The following is a 26,536-nucleotide window of genomic DNA, read 5'->3' as shown; positions in this document are numbered from 1 at the left end:
TTAAGGTATCTTGTAATAGTGCAAGGCAAATACAACTCGCTTGCCTTTGTTCTTATAATGGTTTATGTATTCACGTAGGAAAACCTCTCTATAGGCGGCCGTATTCTCAAGAGAAAGTAACTCTTTTATGGGACCAAATGCTTTTGCCGAAGTTCTCATGCTCGGACCGATGAAAGCTGCCACCGATACCCTCGCCACTACTGCATCCACCTGCACTCTGTGTTGCGCGCCGATGAACTTGCCATTGCTAATAATCTACTGACAATCACAAATATCAAATACTCCATCCATCTCCAAATTTTTTTCACATATTTCCATTTTTATCTGTCCCACTAAATTCGTCACATTTCACTTTTACCATTTTTCATAGTGGACCCCTCCGGTAATTTATTATCACTCAAAAATCGCCATGCTATGTTTAGTGCTATTTTTTCCATTATAAGACAATCTTATTTATTGTTATTTCATTATAGGAACCAAATAAACTATGCATTTCCATTAACTGACACTGCTATGGACAAGTAACCATGTCACTACTTCATCGAAAAATCATGCATGATGTGGATCGGCTCTTTTTTATTTAGTAAATTTGGAATTACATATATGCTTTTGATTTTTCTAGATATCTTGAGGGGTCAAGTTCCTCCCCTGGTCTGCCACTAAATCTACTTTCTTTCTCTTAAGATTTTGTTGTATGATAGGGTGATTACTAGTGTCCAATTCTATGCTTCAATAATGTCATACGTATTAAAATGTATACATTCCCACCGGGGAGTTTTTTCTATTTACTATACTCCCTCTGTCTATCAATACATGACTACATTTGACTGGGTATGAGTTTTGATAAATGTAGTAGAATGTGGGTTGAAAGGTTAGTGAAAAGTCGGTCCTACTTTTAAATATTAATTTTATAATGAAACATGAGTGATATAAAGTTAATGAAATATGAGATCCATCACCAAAAGTAGTAAAAAATATGGAAAGTTTATTAGTGGAAGGACGAAAGTAGCAAAATGAGAAGTTTATTGGTGGACGGAAAGAGTAACATAATATTATCTCTAGCCGCGCGATATGGGACACTAGAAAGTATATACTTCATTTGTCTCACATGTATTAACTTTATAAGAGCATCTGCAACGTACATTGGCAAACTCATAGCTTAGGATGTTTAGGTGGGTGATTAACACAAGTTGTTAAGTAATTCGAGGTATAAAGTTTAGGTTTCATCCACATAATTGCTATTTTTAGATCTAACGAGTATGTCGAAACCTTGATGCAAAAATAGGTCTAACGAGTAATTCGAGGTATAAAGTTTAGGTTTCATCCACGTATTTGCTATTTTTAGATCTAACGAGTATGTCGAAACCTTGATGCAAAAACAGGTCTAAAACGAGCTTAAACGGAGTTGAACGGGCCAATACAGAGATTTCGCCCTTTCCCGGGCATTTTCTAGGCCAAGAAATACCCACCCGGGCGTTCTGGCTGGAATTGCACATCAAGATACAGAGAGTTCGCCCGGTCGGGCGTTTCCCATCTGAAGAAAGGCCCGTCCGGGAGTTTTGAAGGAATTACGGGTTCCAGACAAAACGCCCGGTCGGGCTTTTTGATACTTGCAAATCGCCCAGTCGGGCATTTTTGACAGTTTGCTTATTTTGCCCATTTTTCACTCCAAGTATAAAAGGGACTTCACTTATTTGACACCTAACTTCCAGACGACCAAAGAGCAAAAAATCAAGGGTTTGAAGAGGATTTGAAGGCAAGGAGCTCTCCCTCTCAAGATATTGAAGGAGAAGACTCCCCACCATCAATTCCACTTATATGGAGTTCTAGTTCCATTTCCATCCATGTTTTGTCTTGTTTTCTTCGTATTTCCTTTTGCTTTGTCTTTGATCATGAGTAGCTCGATTTCTATAGGGATGTGGTGAAGTTGTATGGAAGCCATGGGTTGATCCTTGAATTTATGCTATCTATCTCTTTGTGTTGGTTTTATTGGTTATTGAGCTCTTATAATCCTAGAGGCGCATAAAGGTAAAGGTTCTGTGAGATTAATCATCAGTAGTCATAGTAGTTGGATCCCAAAACTCTACATTCTTTAGCCTGCTTTGTATTATTTTGTTTTTATACTTTCTTTTATTTGTTTATATATTTATGTCTAGTTTATAAAATCAAATCAAAACTTCTGTGTCTCTAAATAGTATATGACGCTTAGTATATGATAGCCAGTTGCAATCTTATTCCCTGTGTTCGATATCCCGGTACTGACTTTTAGCTATACTAGATCTACCATGTATGCTTGCATGTATTTTTAGTGCTAATAAATAGTGCATCATGTACGGAGGAGACTCCTACACTAGAGATTAACCCACGTGTTAGATGCACCCGAGATGGGGTCTAACCAATTATCCCGACCTTCCTAACCACACATGAGACACTATAGATGAGCATGATCCCTAGGTGACACCCGTAATCCATACTAACGGATCCATATCCCTATCTATCCTGTATTGTTTGCAAACCTTTCTTTGTTTGCTTTCCTTATTTGTTTGATCTTAATCGTCTAGTTTCTTAGTTTATATTGTCTTTAGATAACAAAAACCAAAAACCCCTTTCATTAGTCTAGATAGTATTCGACATTGCATCATAGTAATCATTCTAGCATTGTAGTCCTTGTGAATTGATAATTTAACTTACTACGTGCTTCATATCCCGTATACTTGTGGGTGACGTTTTGATTACAAAAATACGCCACATCCCATCCAGGAAAAATGAGATGGGTGTGAGACGTATTGCAAGCGCACCCTCTTGGAATGGGCAGGGAGGGCGGACTGTCTTGACACGCACCCCTCTTCCCCATGTGGCACCTAGGGCGGAGCTACGGTGGGGCCAGGGGAGCCCTTGGGCCCCTCACCCATTTCCTTAATTCCTATATATATATAGACCATATATATATATATATATATATATATATATATAGAGGTTAGTGATCAAGATATAACTAATCTTAAGTGTATAACTAGAGAACAAATCTCAGCCACACATCTTATTGGAACAAATATTATTTATTTTAATAATATAAAATAAGTCAAGGGTATTTTCAGAAATTACACTTCATTCAAATCGCGATTTTGTTATTGAAACAGCAAGTGATGGCGTTCTCGATGACACTGAGTGACAAGCTCAAAATCTTCAAATCCAACAATTTCGATCCTCAATCCTACTTCCACAGCAACAGCGGCGGCACCACCGAAAAGGTCAATCGCACACTATAAACTCACATTTTTAGTTTGTTTCGTATAATTCCGTTAATTAATTTTTATTTTTGGACCAAATTGAATGTGTGAATTCTGTAAATCTGACTGAATTGGTGCATTTGGAGCAGGAAATTAGGCAATTGTGCATGCACCTAGATAGGTTGAAGAAGGCTTCTGCAGAAGAAATGCGGAAAAGTGTCTATGCCAATTATGAATCTGTTATAAGGCGTCTGGTCGTTTCAAACATTTCAAAAATTCACCTCTATTTCTGATGATATTCATTATCTTTTGCTATATATATTTTTCAGGAGAGATCTCTGATCTTGAAGGGGAGCTTGTTTCCTTGAAAAACCTGTTGTCTACGCGAGCAAATATCATCCACGGGATAGCTGCTGGTGTTCGGACGAGTCCTTGCCGGACGGAACTGATCATGCTAGAGAGGCTATTCTGCAGTGCATTTCCTCATAATCCACAATTAAGTGTTTGGCTCATTAGATGTAAATCCACAGATAATTGATGATATTTTATTTATTTTCTTTAAATTTGTAACAATGGTGTAAAGGAATGAATGTTCAGATTCAACTTACAGCCAAATCAAAATCAGCATGCCATAAAAATAATGCGTGCTCATTGGTAAAAAATAAAATAAATCACTATTAGCATGATTTTACTTCATTGTTGTTAACAAAACACATCACTCTTAGCACGATCTTACTTCACTGTTGTTTACAAAACACATCACTCTTAACACGATCTTATTTCACTCTTGTTTACAAAATACATCACACATAGCACGATTTTACTTCACTCTTGTTTACAAAACACATCACTCTTAGCAAGCTCTTACTTCACTCTTGTTTACAAAACACATCACTCTTAGCATGATCTTACTTCACTCTTGTTTACAAAACACATCACTCTTTGCATTATCTTACTTCACTCTTGTTTATAAAACACATCACTCTTAGCATGATCTTACGTCACTCTTGTTTACAAAACACATCACTCTTAGCATGATTTTACTTCACTCTTGTTTACAAAACACATCACTCTTAGCATGATCTTACTTTACTGTTGTTTACAAAACACATCACTCTTACCATGATCTTACGTCACTCTTGTTTACAAAATACATCACTCTTAGCATGATCTTACTTCACTCTTGTTTACAAAACACATCACTCTTAGCACGATCTTACTTCACTCTTGTTTACAAAATACATCACTCTTAGCACGATCTTACTTTACTCTTGTTTACAAAACACATCACACATAGCACGATTTTACTTCACTCTTGTTTACAAAACACATCACTCTTAGCAAGCTCTTACTTCACTCTTGTTTACAAAACACATCACTCTTAGCATGATCTTACTTCACTTTTGTTTACAAAACACATCACTCTTTGCATGATCTTACTTCACTCTTGTTTAGAAAACACATCACTCTTATTCTGATTTTACTTCATTCTTGTTTAGAAAATACATCACTCTTATTCTGATCTTACTTCACTCTTGTTCACAAAACACATCACTCTTACTCTGATTTTACTTCACTCTTGTTCACAAAACACATCACTCTTACTCTGATTTTACTTCACTATTATTTACAAAACGCATCACTCTTACTCTGATTTTACTTCACTCTTGTTCACAAAACACATCACTCTTATTCTGATTTTACTTCACTCTTGTTCACAAAATACATCACTTTTATTCGGATTTTACTTCACTCTTGTTTACAAAACACATCACTTTTATTCTGATATTACTTCACTATTGTTCACAAAATACATCACTCTTATTATGATCTTACTTCACTCTTGTTCACAAAAAACATCACTCTTACTCTTATTTTACTTCACTCTTGTTCACAAAACACATCACTCTTACTCTGATTTTACTTCACTCTTGTTCACAAAACACATCACTCTTTTTCTGATTTTACTTCACTCTTGTTCACAAAATACATCATTCTTATTCTGATTTTACTTTACTCTTGTTCACAAAACACATCACTCTTACTTTGATTTTACTTCACTCTTGTTCACAAAACACATCACTCTTATTCTGATTTTACTTCACTCTTGTTTAGAAAACACATCACTCTTATTCTGATCTTACTTCACTCTTGTTCACAAAACACATCACTCTTATTCTGATCTTACTTCACTCTTGTTTACAAAACACATCACTCTTAGCATTATTTTACTTCACTCTTGTTTACAAAACACATCTCTCTTAGCATGATTTTACTTCACTCTTGTTTACAAAACACATCACTCTTAGCATGACTTTACTTCACATTTGTTTATAAAACACATCACTCTTAGCATGATTTTACTTCACTCTTGTTTACAAAACACGTCACTCTTAGCATGATTTTACTTCACTCTTGTTTACAAAACACATCAATATAACAAAATACATCACTATAACAAATTAGTTGTGCACAGTCCCTTCTGCAGTCAAATCAAGGTTTTCTTCTTATAGGCCATATCTAACTTTGTTCGATCCAGGTTCATCAACTGTAACCCCTTCTATTGTTCCTGAACATGATTATAATTATACATGGAACAAAACCACAACCAAAGGTAGAATTCACTAATATCAAAAGCAATTCAAACACTTAAAAATAGTCATCGAGATATACAAAACAATTTTGTGAAATAATCTTATAATTCAATAGCAACCTGACTTTAACTGGCCTCAACTGTTTATACTTTCCGAATCAAGTCACCAACAATTGAACTGCCTAAAAATGTAACTGAATTCTAAATCTGTATGTTTCCGATGAAAAATCAAATATAGAAAATCTTCAAATGCGATGCTTTCCAGCTACCGCAACAACTATAGGATCAAGATGCAGAATCGTGTAACAACAATATTCAATCCTACAACTACAATATTTTAATGTTGCAGAAGAGAAGATGAAAAGAGAAAGAAGAAATCGCGGTTGTTTTTCAAATGAAATCAATTTGGCGACCTAACCTAATTTTGGTATCAAGCTTTTACAAAATTACCATAATACCCCCACCTTGTTATTATGGAGTAAATTTGTGATTGAGGGAACTAATTTCTCTTTAAATTAGAAAATTACATGTATTAATACTAGCCCTTGATTTTCCTGATCCTGTGGCTATGATTTGTTCTCTAGTTTTAGGTTTAAGGGGCTCTTGCCCTAGATCACTACTATATATATATATATATAGGAAAATGATCAATACAAAACTGGATCTCAATAAAAAATCCAGACCAAATCCTGACCATGAGATTTGACAATCCAATGGTCAATAATTAAACAAAAACACGGAAGGTCATTGTAAAGCAGTTTTAGGTCATATTATAAACTTTGGGTTTGAGGTAATGTTAAGATCATTTGATGTCATCCTTACTATAATCACGTAAAAATAAGCTTACAATGACCTAAAAATGACTTTTGTATGCTTGGTTCTGCATTTTTGTATTAAGAATGGTTTTGCATGGATCAAAATACGCCCTATATATATATATATATATATATATATATATATATATAATGGTTTTTGTATTAAGAATGACCATATATATATATATATATATATATATATATATATATAGGGTCTTCATCTATCAAAATACGCCCTTAAGTACAAAAATACAGACCAAATCTGGAACAGAGGATCTGATTTTGAACGGCCACGATTTAGTCTTGTCAACCATTTTGTTAGGTCTTAATAATAACGAATTGAGGCATAAAAGGGTAATATGGGAACTAAAAAAAATATAAACTGACGTTCCGTTTTTTCTTCGCGGAAATCATGGGATCATTACTCCACACTCCATTAGCCTGATTGTTCGGTTCCCGCCCCATTCAATTCGCCTCCCCCCCCAACATATCTACCTTACCCCAAAAAACCCTAATCCATAAATCACCCACAACTTCTGGAAATTCTGAATCGGCATAACAATTATAAGCTACAACCACTTCTCGTTCGAGCGAATATTCGTTGGATACTTCACCTAAATCGGCCATCCACAAGAAGCGTTCCAGCCTAGAAAATCTATCCCGATTCCAGCAAGCAACGAACAAGAAAAGCCAACAATCAACTACGACAATGGTGAATACTCGAGCATCTGGATCTTCAACAAATGACAGAAAAGGTTAGATGTTTGTAGTATCCCATGACCTACACCCCTTTCAAATACTTCAAAACTATAACGTCTTTTATTTTGTTCACCCAGTGTATCATATGAGAAACACTAAAAACAAGCCACCGCGGATCCCTAAAGCTCATACGGGTAAATTGCTTACACCATCTAGTTTTTTTAAGGAGGTACTACTGTATCGATTTTGGAAGCTAGTATGTAATTGTGATTTTTTTTCATAAGCAAAAGACCATTCTGCATCCAAACCAACAACAGAAGCTACCGATGATATGCATGACATAAATCCATGTTATTATGCTTAATATGTTTCATTCTTGTACCGCTGCTCTTTAAAAAAAGGCAAAATAAGAGTGACATAACAGGAAAAAAATTCTTGACTAACAAGCATATTTATGTACATTTTTGAATGTTATGTTAAAAGCTAATGTGATTATGTTTCAGGGGTTGCACCACAAAATAGAACAACACCGCAATCTAAAAAAGGGAAGGAGACTGATGCAGAAATAGCAATTCCTGGTAACGGTCTGTGATCCTCCCAACTAGTACTTAGTTGTGATGTTTGAGATGATATATGTAAATACATTTGGTTATGTTAAACCCCTAGGGATTAAGATGGAACAACTCATTATAACATCTCTCCGCTATTTAGAAAGATGTGATTGTTTGTAGGAAAAAAAGGTGTGATATGTGGTGGCATCTATGTGTGTATATAAGTGTCAGTGACTTTAATGTTTGTAAAGAATTTCTTCAAAATAGAACTAAGCTTAAATATGCTCTCAGATACGAGGACTCAAACCAAAAACGCTGAGAGACGGGATAAAGAGAAAGACACGGCTGTACCTATTTCAATATCTGGAAAAGGTATGTACATGAATATACTGTGCATATCTTGCTATGTTTGTTATGATGTGAGTATTAGACAACTGTTTTGTTGTGAACAATATGTCTCAATATAAACTTGATTATTATGGCTAAACTGGACATTGGACATTTATGAAAAAACATATAACTATGTATGCAGTTTAAACATCAATGTGTAATGCACGTATAATGACTTATCACTAGTATACTACTCCCGGAGCATGTCATATTTACCTCTATCTGATATTTAGAAAGTATGAATAGTTTGTGGGAAAATTTGGTGTGATCAGTGGTGGATACTCTGAGTTCATATAAATGTCATTGTATTTAATGTTTGTAAAATATTTCTATAAAAGTAGCACTAATCTGGAATATACTTTCAGATACGAGGCCTCCAACCAAAAACGTTGAGGTAGGGGATAAACCTAATGCAGACACAGCTGTACCTGTTTCACATTCTGGAAAAGGTGTGTACATGAATAAACTTAAGATGTCTTGCTGTATTTGAAATGATTTGAGTAATAATTTTTTGTTTTGTTATGATGATTATGTTTCAATTTCATATTCTAAAATATCTTTCTATGTTTGCTATGATTAGTGAATACAATTGAAATAATTTGATCATATTTTTGTTAATGGAATACAATGTGTGGCTGTAGGAAGGACTGGACTATCCTTAAACAAAGCAAATGAACTGATTATAAGAAAAAGAGCCAGGGCTAAGGAAAGCCTAAAAAGAATGAATCTGGAAACAACTGGAAATGAGAATGCTGATACATCCCATGTCTAAGAGAGTGATGCTGTTAACGATACACATGATAAGACGAAAGGTATGCCACTACTATACACAAACTAATATAACCAAATATGCAGAATATTATTTGATTTGTTATTATTGTTACAGGTTCAAAGCGCATGAAAGAATCAGTTTTGCGTATAAACGATCCAGAGGCAGACAAACAAGCCGAAGAACAGACTGCTGAAGAACCCAAAAAAGGCCCTGCATCAAAGAATGTTACTAAAGAAAAGGTGAACAAAGGGAATGAGAAGGTAGGGGAGAGGGTAGAAAAAGAAGAGACATATGACGAAAAGATAAGGCACGAAACGTTGAAGCTGAAAACCAGTCCAAGGAAAATAATTGAGTTGTTTCAATCACTAAACGAAGAGCAGTTGAATGAAGTGATTGACATAGGATTTGGTGAGTTGCAGCATTTTGGAATAGCAGAGGTCCCTGGAAAAATGGCGTATGACCTGGTGAAAGGATTCAACAATGTAGACTGCACTATATAGCTGGAAAACCAACGTCTGGCAATTTACCCGGTAGATGTGTACGTGACTTTAGGGCTGCCTATCGGGGGAACTTTGATCAACCGCGTAAGCAGACAAAAAAAGAAGCCATTCGCTGATGAGGTTGCTCGACGGGTTGGAAAAAATGTCGAGCGTATTCTACCAGAAGACCTGATTAAGGAAGTCTTAAAGTATAAATCGGGTGGCGAATGGTTTCAGAAGGTTTTCCTTCTAATAGTAGACACAGTTCTCATTAATCCTTGTGGTGATGGTAAGTGTAGGACACATATAGACCATTTGTTCACAGATATTTCGGTTGTGAAAGAGTACAATTGGTGTGCTTATGTGTTGGAGACACTAGCTGTTGCAGTAAAAAGCTGGAGGGCTACAAAGAATACACCATTCATAGGACCCATATCATTATTGGTGGTAAGCGTTGTATCACCCCTTATTGAAGCATTTTGTTAATATGAACATTAAAATATACATACGCGCATTACGTATTAGATTTCAAATGTTTCGTCATGCGCAATTACTATTAATCTCTTAAACATGTATATCAGGCATTTTATGTGGATCGGATTTTCCACCAAAAAATTTTGGTGTCGCACAATTTCCCAACAGTTTTTGGGTGGACAAGCGAGAAGCTAAGGCTAAGAGAGAAGATGGAGCTTGAATCGTCACACACTATCGGGAGGGGAAGCTTAGTAGAAAGAGGTGACCCTGACAAGCTGCCTTGTCCATCGGGCATACTTGTTTTTGAAGAGACAGAGACAGCGGAAAAGGACCAGTGGGAAGTTGCAATCGAGGGGTTTGCGACAGCAAGTGAAGATGCTGTGAGGGTGCTTCAAAATATGTTGCTAAGTATGACTGATGTGAAAAATATGATCCAGAACTTTGAAGCTATGAAAGATTGCTGGAGCAACTGCATGCAATATGATTGGGGTCATTCCTGAGGTGGAGGTGGATGGGGAAGAAACAGTGACATCTCTCAGGCAGCTTTGGCGAATGACAATTTCAATTCACCCGAGCTTGTAGAAGCTATGAAGAGCATGTTCAAAGTCACAGCACAACTTACAAAGCTTGCTGAGGAAGGGCCACCATTTGACATCCATCCTTCATTTGAACAAAAGAATGTAAGTTAAAAGCTAACTCAAACCCGAAGTAATTTTTTGATGGTGAACCATTTTGTCTGTACTAAATATTTGAACACTTTTGTGCACAAGACCTATGTGATTTGTAATGCTGAAGTGACACTGTGGACCCCAGGGCCAACTTAATTGTTACAATGTATAACCTTTTTAATCCATGAGCCAAATATTTGATAAATATGACCCAAACTCTTGTTTGTTTTATTTGATTAACTGTTATTATGAACTCGAACTCAATAGACCTAGGAACTGCCCATTGTTATCTAAAAAAACATGATAATCGATTTGCGCAACTTCTGCTAGCATAACCCAATACTTGGTATGTATTTAATGGTTAAAGTATGTATATTATAAGCGTATTACTAATTAAATGCTTGTTATGACCAAACTTATCTATATGTTATTATGACTTCGATTAGCGCATATTATGACCCAAAAGTGATCATTTAAATATTTATGTCATAATTAAATGCTTATTATGACCAAACTTATCTATATGTTATTATGACTTCGATTAGCGCATATTTTGACCCTGAAGTGTTCATTTAAATGTTTATATTATAATCATATGACGTATTAAATGCTTATTATGACCAAACTTATCTATATATTATTATAACGTTGATTAGCGTATATTATGACCCTAAAGTGTTCATTTAATTATTTAAATATCATCAATGTACGCTTTAAACGTATGACCCAAATGCATGATGTGCATACCCAAGATGAGCATATGTATTCATGACCTACATATTCAATTAATAAGACCCAAAATATTTAAAATACATTAGGTGTAATTGTTAGAGAAATCTTCGACCGTGCTAATACTTGGCAGCCACGACCAGCTTTGAATATAACTGTAAAATAAGTTATCTATTACTTATCTGGTTTTTGCCATTATATAAAGAATACGATTCGACAACCATAGTGAATTGCAGAGTGAACTCGCAAGAAGACTCGGTGTGAAACAAGGAGAAATTACAAACATAAATGTAATTCAAAATTGTGTTGTTACACCACAGAATGGAGTAAACAAGGTAATTATTTTGTAATAAAAATTTAGCTTTATTGATTACTGCTACAAATATGTTTCTAAACTGACCATATCGTATAATATGTAACAAATATTTCTGTACATCATTGACATACGTAGACATTCATTAATATTAATATTAATATTTAATGTAGTCTGTGGCGGAGATTAGTAGCTTCACGGCTGTAGGAATGATTCAAAGCTCGAATACGGAAAAATTAGTTATAAGTGTTGGATCTGAAGAAGCACGTTTGTGTGCATCAAAGGTAAATATCAAAATTTAAAATGTCATTAAAACACTATGTGTACTGCAATGTTTGTTGAGTACCTATATATTTGTTGACATTTTTTTTGATCCAGAGTGATAAACAGGAACGCAACAACATAGTTGGTACATCATTTAACGGTGGTAGCGTTGCATCAAATCGGACGGGTGTAGAAAAGGTACAAACTACGGGGATACATATTCTTGTATGGACCCATTATTAACCATATATCAGGCATAACAACATCATCCACATATTATCACACTGCCTAATACGCACTGATATATAAACATGAAGGAACTATCAATGTGGAAGAGATTGTAAAATCAGCCATGGCTGACTACATGGATGGCGGTGGTGATGACGCTGCTGATGAATTTTATTCGGAGGCTTCAGGAACGAAAACGAAAACAAGTTTGGATAATCAGCTTAGAAGCAATGATGAAACTAATGTATGTGGCTATCCATAATTACTATATCAAAAAATACTTCATATTTATTATGACGTCTTATGTACGATTTTGTTAAAATCAACATGTAGGGTGAGGAACTCGATGTGGAAGCCATAGTAAAATCTGCAGTGGAAGCGTACATGGAATGTGATGAGGATTTTGTCACACCTTTCACTAATAAATCAGAACCAAAACTGGGCGAAGCTTTGGTCATCTATGCAAACAAACAAGTAAGATTTGTTGTAATTAGTTATGTAGACGTATGTAGTAGGGCGTGTACTTCCTAAACCAACCAAATAATATATATCTACATCATATACCACTGATCAATACCTTCTACTTCTAGCCACATTACACGCAACAAACATTTAAGATGAACGTTCGCACCAAGACAAACATGAGATGTTCTAATGCACTGCGGTCACCATTTCTTGAGAGAGCAGTCACTGTGTCACGCAAGCTTACTCCAGATGAACGAGTAATGTATTACTGGTTGATGACCACTGATACAAACGGGAAGTCCAAGGCCCGGGCTGACCCGACCACGACTCCCCTTAAGCTGCCCGGAAGGCCCGTCACAAGATCAATGAGACAAAAGCTTCGGGAAGGCGTTTCAAACTTCATTAGGAGGGGAATGGAGGAGGCAGATGGAATGCCCGGTCGGGCGAATCCACACCTCCAAAACGCCCGACCGGGCATTTGTGCGCTGAGCATCGTCTACAGTCCAGAAAGTTCGCCCGACCGGGCGATTTCACCATCCCAGAACACCCGACCGGGCATTTGAAGAAGCAGCGCCGAATCCAGAAAGTTCGCCCGACCGGGCGATTTCACTTTCCCAAAACGCCCGGCCGGGCGATTCAACTTTTACAGCCGTTTTTTTCCTTGTTTTTTTAGCCTTTTCTTGGGTTTCCAACCCTAACTATAAATATCCTTTTTGTAAGACTTTAGAGGGGACTTTTGATGAATGTTATTATGAAGACTCCTTTGAGAGCATCTCCCATGTGAGATTTCTATCCAAATTCCTACATTGTAGGTTGCTTGTTTTATGTTCATTTGGCTAAATCAAGTATATGTATGCATTTATGGTTGTGTAGTCATGAATGTGGAGCCAATGGAGTATTTGCTTTGGGTGAAAGTAGCCTAGGGTTGCCCACATCTTCTTGTGGGAGGTCATAGGTCCTCAAAGAGGATTCCTCCTTCTTTACACTTTCCTCTCACCTTCTTTTCTCTCCATCAAAATCCATTTTGAGCCTAGTTTTTGTGGCTAGCTCAACTTATCTTTGTTTATCTTAACTAAAAAGTGAGATCAAACACTACTTTGGGTATTTCTTGGGCACATGGAAGGATTCCCTCACAAGGAACCTTATCAACCACTCACCACGGAAATGAGTAAGTGTTTTGATATCAACATAGATTTTGAATTTTTTGCACTGAAATCAAACAAATAAAAAATTGTCATAATGACAGGGAACAAATTATCTACAATGACCGAGTAGTTGAGGTCATGCTTTTGGAATTCTGTTCACTACTGCCGCATCATGAGGTTTCAAGTGGAGTAATTAGCTCCTTCTGCTCTGTACTTAACCATATGGAAGCTTTGAAATCTGCCACTTCTCCAAAAAGGCTATTTTTCACAACCTACCCTACTGTGAGTTAACCTATTCAATTATTTGTTAACCTAAACATGAGAACTAACTCTACTGATATAAATATGTGCAGCTTTACACGGTTGTTATGAGTAATGGACGGGATGATGATGCAGACAAACTAGATGAATTTGCCTCAAACATTGACAAAGAGGTCAGCGAAATACCACACTTCGCATGGGGTGACATAGATATGGTATGTTGCTGCATAATCAATAACATAATACAAATTTACTATGATAAAAACAACACTCATTCTAACATTGAGCACTAACCTATTACACAAAATAGGTATTCTTTGCATTCTGCGTTTCAAAAAGGTACTACACTGTGTGCTTTTGTTTCAAACGAAGATCAGTGGTGATTATAGATGCTTGTAAAGATGGAGAAGACAATGACTTGCGATTCACCTACAGCTGTATTCCAGATGCATTGGTATGAATTAAACATTAGAACTCACAGTGCTACAAAATAATTGTTGATACTAACACTTTGCATGCATTACAGAGGACATTCTTTTGTAAGTATTTATAAAGGATTGGTTGAAAATCAATGCAAATCAGTGATAAACGTGCCTATTCAGAGGATGAAGATGAGTTGGAGAACAACAGACAATGCAGAAGACAGTGGCGTTTATTTGCTTAGACACCTTGAAATCTACATGGGTGAAAGAGAGGGACAATGGAATTGTGGACTAACGACAAAAAACAAAGGTGTGCTACAGTATTTAAGAGCTAAATACAACCGTGTGTTGATGTTGGCAGGAAATAATCATAGCGCGTTACTGAATAAAGAGGCGGCATATAAACATTATGCACAGGAAAACAAGAAAACCAAGATCAACGTAGAACACATGATAGCAAACTATGGATCTCTCCAAATGTTTATTACGTAGTTTAAATAAGTGGATCATTTTGTTCGTTTCTTTAGTGACAGTGTTACCCTTGATTTTGAATTGCGTTTTACGCGGCTCATGGATAGCAAACACAACCGTAAACTGTTTCATCTATAATTTAGTAAAAAATTTCATTGCAATGCCATCTGATTGCTTTCCTATTGGATGTGTTATACGAAAACTGATGCTGTAAACAGTACTCCGTATATTATGTCATAATAAAGTGCATATGTAGGTCATAGAATTGTTAGTATACTATGTGTAAAATTATACAACACCAGAAAGCATTACCTAACACTATTGGGACACAAACGAACAAACTGATAAGAAGTACGTTCGACGCAAAATCTTTAGTTGTTTAACAAATTCTAAAAACAAAAACCGCATTTTTACTCATGGCATAACCATACTAAAAACGCCTTCACAATTCAAGCACGAAAAAAAAAATTATTAAAAAATATAGACATATCTTTGGGTCATACTAATTAATGTTATGTGTCATAATAAAAAATATGGTAAAATAGGGTCAAAATATAATTACATTCAAGTCATAACACATGGATTATGTTTTATACCACAAAAATTTAATTTATTCTAATATGTCATAATAGATGAAAATATAGGTCATGATCATATAAAAGTAACATTAGACAGAATAATCCAAAATTTCATCTATAACATATACCTATTGCCAAAGAGAAAGCCACACGAATTGAAGACTGAACTTCATTAATTTCTACATACGTAACTTTGCAAACGAAGTGTTCACCATAAATGAATTAAACGAACATTACTTTAAAAAACTAAAAAAATTGTATCAAACATCAGAATTTCTTCTGGACCGCATCTTTTCTTTCTCTTTAAATTTATTGCAATTCCTTGAATCGTGGTGACCCCACTCCTGACATTTCTTGCATTGACGCATAGGCTTGTTCTTAAGCTTCAAAGCCTTCTCGACTCTTGAAGGGAGTTTACTACCACATCCCTTGGTGCTGACGACTTCAGGTGGTTGTACATCCACTTCCTGGGGTGCCTCAGCCCCATAAAATTCCTCCATTATTTTCTTCTTCTGTGCTGTAGACGTTACAACCCCGTCGGCAAAAATTTGTTGTCGAGCTTCACGCACTATCGATGTCAGCTCATGGATTTGATCAATATCAACAGACACCGCCGGGTAAAGACCCAACATCTCTCCTAACAAAATTTCTTGAGCCTTCTTCTTCTCATCAACATAAACATGCGTTGCTACATCTGAGTTTTGGACGCCATGAATAGCCTTAAGCAGAGAAGATTTCAACCATCGACCTCCAATCAGATACTCAGGAATCAATCGGAATTTTTTGTTCTTCAACACAAGGAAGATGTGGCAGCATACAAGAGCAGTCCTCGAAAACATCTTACAACCACATACACAAACAGAATCCTCCACAGATAATGTGACCGACCATGTGTTTGAAAAATGGTCTAAAACCTTGTAAACCTCTGGACTTGAATCATTAGATATCGATACCAGACTGTAGTGGTTATAAGCCTCCATAATCTGTTCTTGAATTTCCTTGAACGCACCATCAGTAAATATTGTGGATGCATGCTTCTCAATAGACCATCCTGTCTTCATCTTTGCAGTGGTATTATAATCCATATTATCCAGCTTTGCAGAGTAGTTTCTTTGGGCATCAACTGCATTATTGAAATTCATTAAAAAAACAACAAGGTTCGCCCTGGACTGAGTGTACCTCTTGAAAAAACTATTCTGCGACTCCGAAACAGATGTCGTCTTTATCAACGAACTATTAGGAAAGTCCCTAAAGTAGTCTGGAACCCAATACCTTCTTGATTCGAACATAGAAACAAACCATTCAGAGCCAACAAGACCATAAGTCTCCATCACATTCTTCCACTTGTCTTCAAACTCAGTGGGTTCAATCAACTCATACCAAACGCATAAATTCAAATCCTTTTTAAAATCAGTATTTCCAAGAAGTGACTTAGGAACCTTTTCAGCTACCTTTGCCATGATGTGCCACATACACCATCTGTGATGTGTATTCACAAGAACTTTTTCAACAACTACTTTCATGCCCAAGTCTTGATCAGTAATTATCAACTTGGGATGTATGCCCATGCATTTCACAAACTGCTTAAAAAGCCAAGAGAACGAATCCACGCTCTCACTACAAAACAACCAGCTCCAAAGGACACTGCACGACCATGGTTGTCCTTACCAGTAAACGGAGCGAAAATCATTGAGTACCTTCAAGAAAAAAAATATAGTATTAAAAGATTTACACGTGCATACTGATATATCAAATAATATGTCATAATAAACCAAAGTAGTAGCATAACACATACATGCATCAATTTTAATAAAAAAACTTTTGCCTGTTAGTGAGTACGCAGTATCGAATGAAACGATGTCACCAAATTGCAAGAAATTCATCTTGGCAATACGATCACACCAAAACAAATGAATCAAACGACTCCGGGAATCAACTTCATACTCGTACGTGAAGGCATCACAATTTTCCTTCTTCTTCAACTCATCTATTATCATTTGGGCGTCACATCCTTCAGCGTATCTTCTGATATCCTGTGTATAGTTGCGAATGTCCAACACAGTACACCCAACAGACTCATAACCGCCCATCAATTCAGTCAGCTTGAAAGTTAGAGATGGCCTGATATTAGCACCAGCAAAATCTGAAATAAATTTTTGATGAACTGGTTCAAGTTGAAGATTTAGCCTCATGAACTTGTGGTGTTGTACCGCAACCATGGGATGGTTGTGTTCTTCGTTAAAGTGTTGAATTACCTAACCACGATCTGAATCAAATTTGAAAGCAACAGAAGCATCACATCCACATTTTTTTGGATTTGCGTCGTCGTTTGGGTTGTTGATCGTTAAACTTCTGTTCACCCTCTCTGTTACACACCATGTAAAACCATATGGTGATATCATCAACCTTCTTTGACCCGTTCTTCCTTGTATCAAATCCGACACGTCGCCCATAGTTCTCGTAAAACTCAATTGCGTTGTCCAATGTAGGGAAGCTACGACCAACAAATGGTTTAAGTTCTATTGGGCATTCTGGTATATTTAAATCTGAAATAATTCAAAATCAGAAAAGACTAAAAAAAAAAAATTAAATACAATATTCCATCTACTGGAAGTAGTATGCTTATAGGTAATAATAGGATGAAATCGCTTCATAAGTGATACCACTATCAAAAAAATAATAAATTAAAAATAATATTCCATCTACTGGAAGTAGTATGCTTATAGGTCATAATAGGATGAAATCGCTTCATAAAAGTGATACTACTATCCTATACAAATATGGGTCATACTAAACACAAATATAAGCATATCATAAAAACGTTGATACCAATTGTATACAAACAGCCTCCACTAAAATGTCATAGCCACACGCCAACTAAGTAAAACTTACATCGTTACTAATATTGATACATAAGCAAGAGAAAAAAAAAGATTATAAGTATAAGTCATCGAAGGATGTTTTAAATGAAAACCTGTATTCTCAACAATGTCATCTACGGGAGACTGATTATCTACATGCGAAGTAGATGGCGTTTCAGAATCCATTCCCGGATGTCTATATCATAACATAAACCAGCAAATCTTATTATCAAAACATTAAACAATATCAATGAAATTTCAGATACTTAAATTCATACGTCTAAATAAAAAATGCCCACATACAATAAAAATGAGATGAATAACTGAAGTATATTGTAATAACTCACCGTATATATTCGACGAAGAAACAAGAACCACAAATTCAAATAATGGATGGAAGACAGAAATTTAAACTGAAATACGTAGTATCGAGATTTTGGAATGGAAACTCAAATGTTGACAAGGAATAAGACTACACCACAATAACTAAATCGATAGAGAATTTTAGCATATCTTAAAATGTTAACACTTAGCAGAACGACATTAAATGGAACAACGTATCTAAATTCAACGAATAATTGACGGAGATGAAATTATGGGCTGATAACCTACGCTGAAGAACGGTTAGTGGAGAGATAAAGGAGCAAAATTATAGGAAATACTATAACTAACGACATAATGCAATTTACATAATTAACCTTTTAAGATTATAAGTAATTAAAATATTAATATCTACCCAATAAATCTAGCCGTTAATTAATGTAATCTTAAGATTAGATTGGCTAATCCAATGGACAGAAAACCGTCTGCATTTCTTGGTTTAAGCCAATACTTGTTTTGATCAAATACCTTATATTTTCCTATATAGGGTTTTGATCTATGCAAAACCATTCTTAATACAAAAATGTAGAACCAAGCATACAAAAGTCATTTTCAGGTCATTGTAAGCTTATTTTTACGTCATTATAGTAAGGATGACATGAAATGATCTTAACATGACCTCAAACCCAAAGTTTATAATATGACCTAAAACTGCTTTACAATGACCCTCCGTGTTTTTGTTTAATTATTGACCATTGGATTGTCAAATCTCATGGTCAGGATTTGGTCTGGATTTTGTATTGAGATCAAGTTTTGTATTGATCATTTTCCTATATATATATATACCCTAGCCCCTAAGCTTATTAAACCCTTAGGGGAAACAAGAAACGTGTGTCAAACATCATAACATGGTACATGTTATTCGTATGCATTGCAGTTCACATATTGTGCATTATATAGTTAATAACATCCATTACTCGTGACAATTTGGTGAATTATTCGTATCGTTTTATAATTTGTTATTAATGCGTACGTACTATACCCTAGCCCGTAAGCTTATTAAACCCTTAGGGGAAACAAGAAACGTGTGTCAAACATCATAACACAACACATCTTGTTCGTATGCATTGCAGTTCACAAATTGTGCATTATATAGTCAATTATATCCATTACTCGTTACCATGTGAAGATTACATACGTGTCTACGTATTATACCCTAGCCCCTAAGCTTATTAAACCCTTAGGGGAAACAAGAAACGTGTGTCCAAACATCATAACATGGTACATCTTATTCGTATGCATTGCAGTTCACATATTGTGCATTATATAGTCAATTATATGCATCACTCGTGACCATGTGGTGCATTATTCGCAGATACCAAAATGTGGCAGTTACTTTTCCGTCAAATGTCAATAATAACCCTGTAATGCATACAACCACCTTCTATAATGCAACATGGAACCAGTTTTATAGAATCAATCTGATCCGTTGATGCCTTAGATCTAATACGTAATATTAAGAAGGAAAAATGATCTAAGATGTGAAAAGGAGAATAACGCTCCCATATATATATATATATATATATATATATATAGTCTCATTATTCACAAATCCACTCTTAAAGACCGAACCACCGAACCATACCAAATTAGGGTTTTTAGATCTAGTTTTTTATGGATGAGAGACACAAATTTATCAATTATTTTCGCTTTCATCACGAGCCTATTTTAATTCATCCGAAGGTAAATAAGTCATACTAACATGTTACGAAGATTTAACTTCATTCCAGTAGGTTTTTAATTCATTCCAGTAGGTTTTTACTTCATTCTAGTAGGATTATTACTTCATTCCAGTACGTAAATGCGGTTTCGCCGTCGCGTGCCGTTCTTTCCTACAATATCTATCACCACCGCCACAACGCTGATATGGTGTAATAAACACATGGAATGATGTAATAAATTATTGGAATGAAGTATGTGTAGAAGCATTTGAAGTCCTACTGGAATGAAGTAAAAACCTTATCCAATGAAGTAACAACGTTTCTGAATGAAGTAATAAATGCACTTGACTAAATTGCATTTTTTAATGTAAATAAAGTAAAAACTCAGGTCAATGAATTCAAATGAAACATATGTTGAATCATTTCAAAACCTACTGGAAGAAAGTAAAAACATGTTGTAGTTTCAAGGTATTACGTACGTAATGAAGTAATATACCTATACAATGAAGTAAAATGAGCTTGTAATGAAGACCGAAAAATTTACACAACAGCACATCTCATAAAAAAACTAGATCTAATGGCCCAGATTTGGTCTCTAGTTTGATCTTTAAAATTGGTTCGACATTGATCACAACTATATATATATATATATATATATATATATATATATAGGGAGATGATCAAAATAAGTATGTGTTTAAATCCAGAAATGCAGACCAAATCTTGGCCCTAGGATTAGATGATCTAATGGTCAATAATTAACCAAAAACACTGAAGGTCATAATTAAGCAATTTTAGGTCATATTATAATATTTGGGTTTAATGTCATGCTAAGATCGTTTTAGGTCATGCTTTGTTAGCATGACCTAAAAATTACCTAATTATGACCTAAAAGTGACCTAATTATGATATTGTTCTGCGTTTCTGTATTTAAATCTAGTTTTGCATAGATCAAAATCCTATATATATATATATATAGGAAAATGATCAATACAAAACTTGATCTCAATACAAAATCCAGACCAAATCCTGACCATGAGATTTGACAATCCAATGGTCAATAATTAAACAAAAACACGGAGGGTCATTGTAAAGCAGTTTTAGGTCATATTATAAACTTTGGATTTGAGGTCATGTTAAGACCATTTCATGTCATCCTTACTATAATGACGTAAAAATAAGCTTACAATGACCTAAAAATGACTTTTGTATGCTTGGTTCTGCATTTTTGTATTAAGAATGGTTTTGCATGGATCAAAACCCTATATATATATATATATATATATATATATATATATATATATATATATATATATGCAATTGTATAGTGTACGTTAAGAGCTAGTGCAGTGGTCTGAATATCTGCCTCATATTCGCGAAGCACTGAGTTCTATCCTCACCTGGAGCATATTCTATATATTTAGGAATTTTTTCTTCTATTTTAGATTCATATTTTATTAGATTTAGAATATTAGTAAAATTGATTTTAAAGCTATGCTCGCAATTCATTTACTTTGTTTTTTCTTTTCAAATTAGTATATTTTTGTTGATTTACTCATATTCATTTATATTTCATGGATTTTCTTTCATTATAAACTTCTATTAATTTTTGTCACTAGTAATTTTTTATAAATCTTTTTTTCATAAAAAAATATTTTTAAAATTTAAGAATAGAAAATAATTCTTTGATTGCATAAATATTTAAAATATTACTATATGATATTAATAAAATCAATTTTACTCTGACGTCCTTTATTATAAAATATCTGCAATAGAAAATAACTCTTTGATGTAATAGATATGTTAATATATCATATATTATTAGTAAAATTGGTATTATACTCTAAAAATTTATTCACTAATTACTTTTCTCGTCATCCAATTTTTACGCGTGGCTTTTTATATTGCTCACATCCGAGCTATTTTCGTGTCGTTAGTATTGAACAAACTCAATAAATATTATAAGTTTTAAGATATGTTTAGAAAAAGTGAGTGAAATGTTTAGAATTTCCTTTCGGCACGAGTTTTAAGAAATGTTTAGAAAAGTGAGTAAAAAAAAGTTAGTGGAATATGAGTCTCACTTATATATATTAGTTTTAAAAGATTTATGAGTGGAAGGAGTTAGTGGAATGTGGAGCCTCTTTACCATTTATGGTAATTATGAACCGGGACTCTTATTCGAGGACAGACCAAAATGGAAAAACGGGACACTCCTATTCGCGGACGGAGAGAGTAACTCCTAAAATCCCATACCGGCCAAGAAATGTGTCATCTTAGCCGAGACGGAGGGAGTATCTACTAGTAATGATTTTGATAAATGGATTGCAAATTCTAATAACTCATTCCAGTAATATTTTTTTATTAATACTATATAAACTAGTACTTGTATTAATTTAATTTTAATAAAATATTGACATTAATTTAACAAACCAAATTACTCTTATTTTGATATACTTACTTTTAAGGAATAAATTACACAATTTATACAAAACGTTTCACTTTATTTTTATATTGGTACAAATTATATGATACAAAATATTTTGCTGTACCTATAAACAAAGACTTAACGACATATAAACAAAAATAATAGAATATTAATAACAAGAATATAACTTTTTGGAGGGTTGGTCAACCCAGTGTGGCAGTTGGTTGGTGGGTTTGGTTTTAGTTGGGCTTATAAACTTGAGCCAACACTTATTGATTGGCTAATTATTTATCACAACAAGTGCCATTAAAATGTAAACGTTACTGTATTTATTTATGAAGTTCAAAGTTCATATACCTGACTAAAACTAGCCAAATTTTATGTCTTCAAACGCCGATATGATGAAATGGAAATCAAAACGTCATATTATTAAAAGTGGTGACAAAGCCATATCATATTTAACTTGAAATTGTGAATTAATTATACTCCATCAATCTTTATATTTATGTATTTGTTTACAATTTTAGAAATTAGTAGGAGTATGCAGTACTAATAATACATCTAAATTTTATAAATATAAGTACTGTATAATAAATCTGTATATCGTGAAATTTAACATTTAATTCAGATTAACTTCACAAATCAAATGATCACAACGACTTATTAATTGTACATGCGAATGATGTAAAAAACATACAACAACAAACGAAATGTAAGCTAAAGCAAAACAAAGCTGACTCAATAGCAAATAAAAGCAGAAATCCTTGGTCCCACAGACTGTGCAAGCACTCTGTGCTCCACGCTTATGAACTTGTCATTCCTAATAATCTATAAGCAGAGATGGAGCCATAATTGCAAAATAAAATAATAAATTACATTAGAAATTCTGATCCCTGATCACAAAGATGGAGCCATAATTGCAAAAGGAAAAAAAATATACATATTGTTTAAAAAAAATTATAAGTAGAGATGTTAATTGAGTTAACACACTCGGGTTCAGGCAAGCTGGATTATTTTCCTCCGGATATAGATTATCAGCCCTAGCTAGGTTAACTCGTCTGACCAATGATACTCAAAAAAGTTTATAACTATTTTTAAATAATAGTACTCCCTCCGATCCAACTAAGTTGAGTCGTATTCCTTTTTGAGATGTCCCAACTAAGTTGGGTCATTTCCTTATTTAACTAAAAACAAAACATCAAATCGCTCTTACTTTATTTCATCACCTACATTACTCTCTCTTCATCTCTCATACTTCTCAACACAATTTCTTAATCTCCATGCCCAAAAGTTTTGACTGAACTTAGTTGGGACGGATGGAGTACTATTTTTAGTGATAATTTTATATCTATAATAAGTGTAAATGTTATTTCAAATAAAAACAATATGTAACTTATAGTCATCTTTCTACATTAAAAATAATACTTTCTCCATCCTTGAAAATTTGTCTCTTATTTCTATTTTCGTCCGTTCCCAAAATTTGTTACATTTCATTTTGCCCATTTTTTTCACATTCCACTAACTCATTTTCACTCAAATTTTATCAAAATAATAATATATAAACATAGGACCCATATTCCACTAACTTTTTTAACTTTCTATTTATACATTTTTAAAAATAATAATAATAACAACTATATTAAATACTTAAAATGTAAGAATCCAAAAACTGGGAAAAAGAATATTTTAGTTATGTTCAGGATTATGTTTACAACTTTTTCCTTGTTTTCAGAATTATGTTTACTTTTCAACTTTTATTAGAAATCAAAATAGATTATTTTCCGACAACAAAACATGACCTAATAGTTAGTATTCATTGACTAACAATATTTTAATTATTTTCTATCGTTCTCCTAATTTATTAACCGTCTTTTAAAACCCTTGTCATTAAACATTATGTTAAATTTATAGGACGGAGGGAGTCTTATGCCAACTACCCACCTGCATGAGATCACCAATATCGGCAACGAGTGCCCCACGAACCGGAGGAACATCGACCCACTGATCTTGGTGAAGAATCTGGAGGCCGCCGATGGAATCCTGCATAAATAAGGTCAAAAAAGTCACGTCGGAATGCTTGGACGATCCCAATGTTTTGTTTGGCTCCGGACATTTCGGATAATACAGACACGCCAACGATCGGCTCTTCATGCACTCCATGCTCGACAGATAGTCGCGGCGTAGCCCCAGCGCCTCAGAAAGTAGCTCCCTGATCACCTCCCTTAACTCAATCATGTATTTCACATATTCCCTCACTTGATCCCTGTATAATAAAATCAAGTCAAATTTATTAGAAATGCGTCACTCACCCCTTAAAAATCCTTATTTACAATTTTACCTCCAGGAGGGTATCTCCCTAGGGTCAACCTAGTCGTCCTGGAAGATGCATGTGAGGAAATCCCGCCAGCACGCGTTGGCGTTCGCTACGGTGGGCAGATTGCTGCTGAACCTCACCCTCCTCCTCGCGTCGTCCGAGTAGAACGACGCCTTGTCAGCGTTGGGCAGCTCGTGGAAGCGCTTCACCACGGCCAGCATTGCGTCCATCATGTCCAGAGGGATCGAGTGGTTCACTATGCGGAAGAACCTATTAGGAATGGGCCACTCACCCTTAGAAGACCTTATAAGGGGGAGGGTTATCCACACTTATATAGAAGAGCTAGGATCATCACCAAGTCAATGTGGGACAAGATTTAAGAGTTTTTAACATGCCCCCCCTCACGTGTATTAGAAATGAGCCACTCACCCCTTAAAAGGCCTTTTAAGGGGTGAGTGGCTCATTTCTAATATGGTATCAGAGCAGGCCCAAGTCGATGATGAATTTATCTATTTATCTATTCTCTTGCCTACCCACGTGATGGAAGTCCGATGTGTCATTCTGGCCCACACGTGAGGGGGCATGTTAAAATTCTTAATATCTTCTCCCACATCGACTTGGTAACGATCCTAGCTCACCTATTAAAGTATGGATAACCCCCCTTATAAGGCCTTTTAAGGCCGAGTGGCCCATTTCTAATAGAACCCCCAATCTTGAGTCGCATTGCGGATTTCTGCCACCACCTTGCGCTGCCCTTCCGCGCCGCGTTGGAGCTCCGGCGGCGGTGAGGAGGAATAAATGTTGTTCTCCAAGCTCCTGCTCGGGTGCACAAAGAAATCGGGAATATTCATTATACCAGTATCCAACTGACCCTTAATGCCAGCTTTGGTCTCATCAAATTGCTTCACTTGCTTAGCCCAATAGCATAAACCCTAAACCCTAAAAAAAACCCTAAACCCTCTGATCAAGAGCACCCTGATGACTATCCCACACTACATCCTTTAGGTCATGGAGCCCTATGGTTACTGTCTGCGAGAGTTGGAGCAGATTATGACCAGATTCTTTTGGGGCACCGTTGGACAGCATAAGAAGATTCACTGGGTCAGTTGGAAGAATAAGATTTGCTTGCCATTGGATGAGGGAGGCCTTGGCATCCGTCGCCTCCCTGAGCTTGTCACCACTTTCAGCATTAAGCTCTGGTGGAGATTCCTCTCACAGGATTCTTTGTGGGCGCAGTACACTTTGAGTAAGTATTGTAACCATCGTGGTCGCGCCTTTGTTGCTCCTTGTTCTTCGCATGATAGTCCTATTTGGCATCGTCTCACTGTCATTAGGGAGCATGTGCAT

General features: G+C 35.3%; 1 pseudogene; it reads right to left on the bottom strand.

Moving 5' to 3' along the window:
* On the bottom strand, positions 1-26,536 carry LOC121764124 (annotated as a pseudogene).

This window comes from Salvia splendens, chromosome 14 (genome assembly GCF_004379255.2).
Source record: "Salvia splendens isolate huo1 chromosome 14, SspV2, whole genome shotgun sequence".
Classification (NCBI taxonomy): Eukaryota; Viridiplantae; Streptophyta; class Magnoliopsida; order Lamiales; family Lamiaceae; genus Salvia; species Salvia splendens.
The sequence above is the reverse complement of the archived record's forward strand: the minus strand, read 5'-3'. Positions and strand labels throughout refer to the sequence as shown.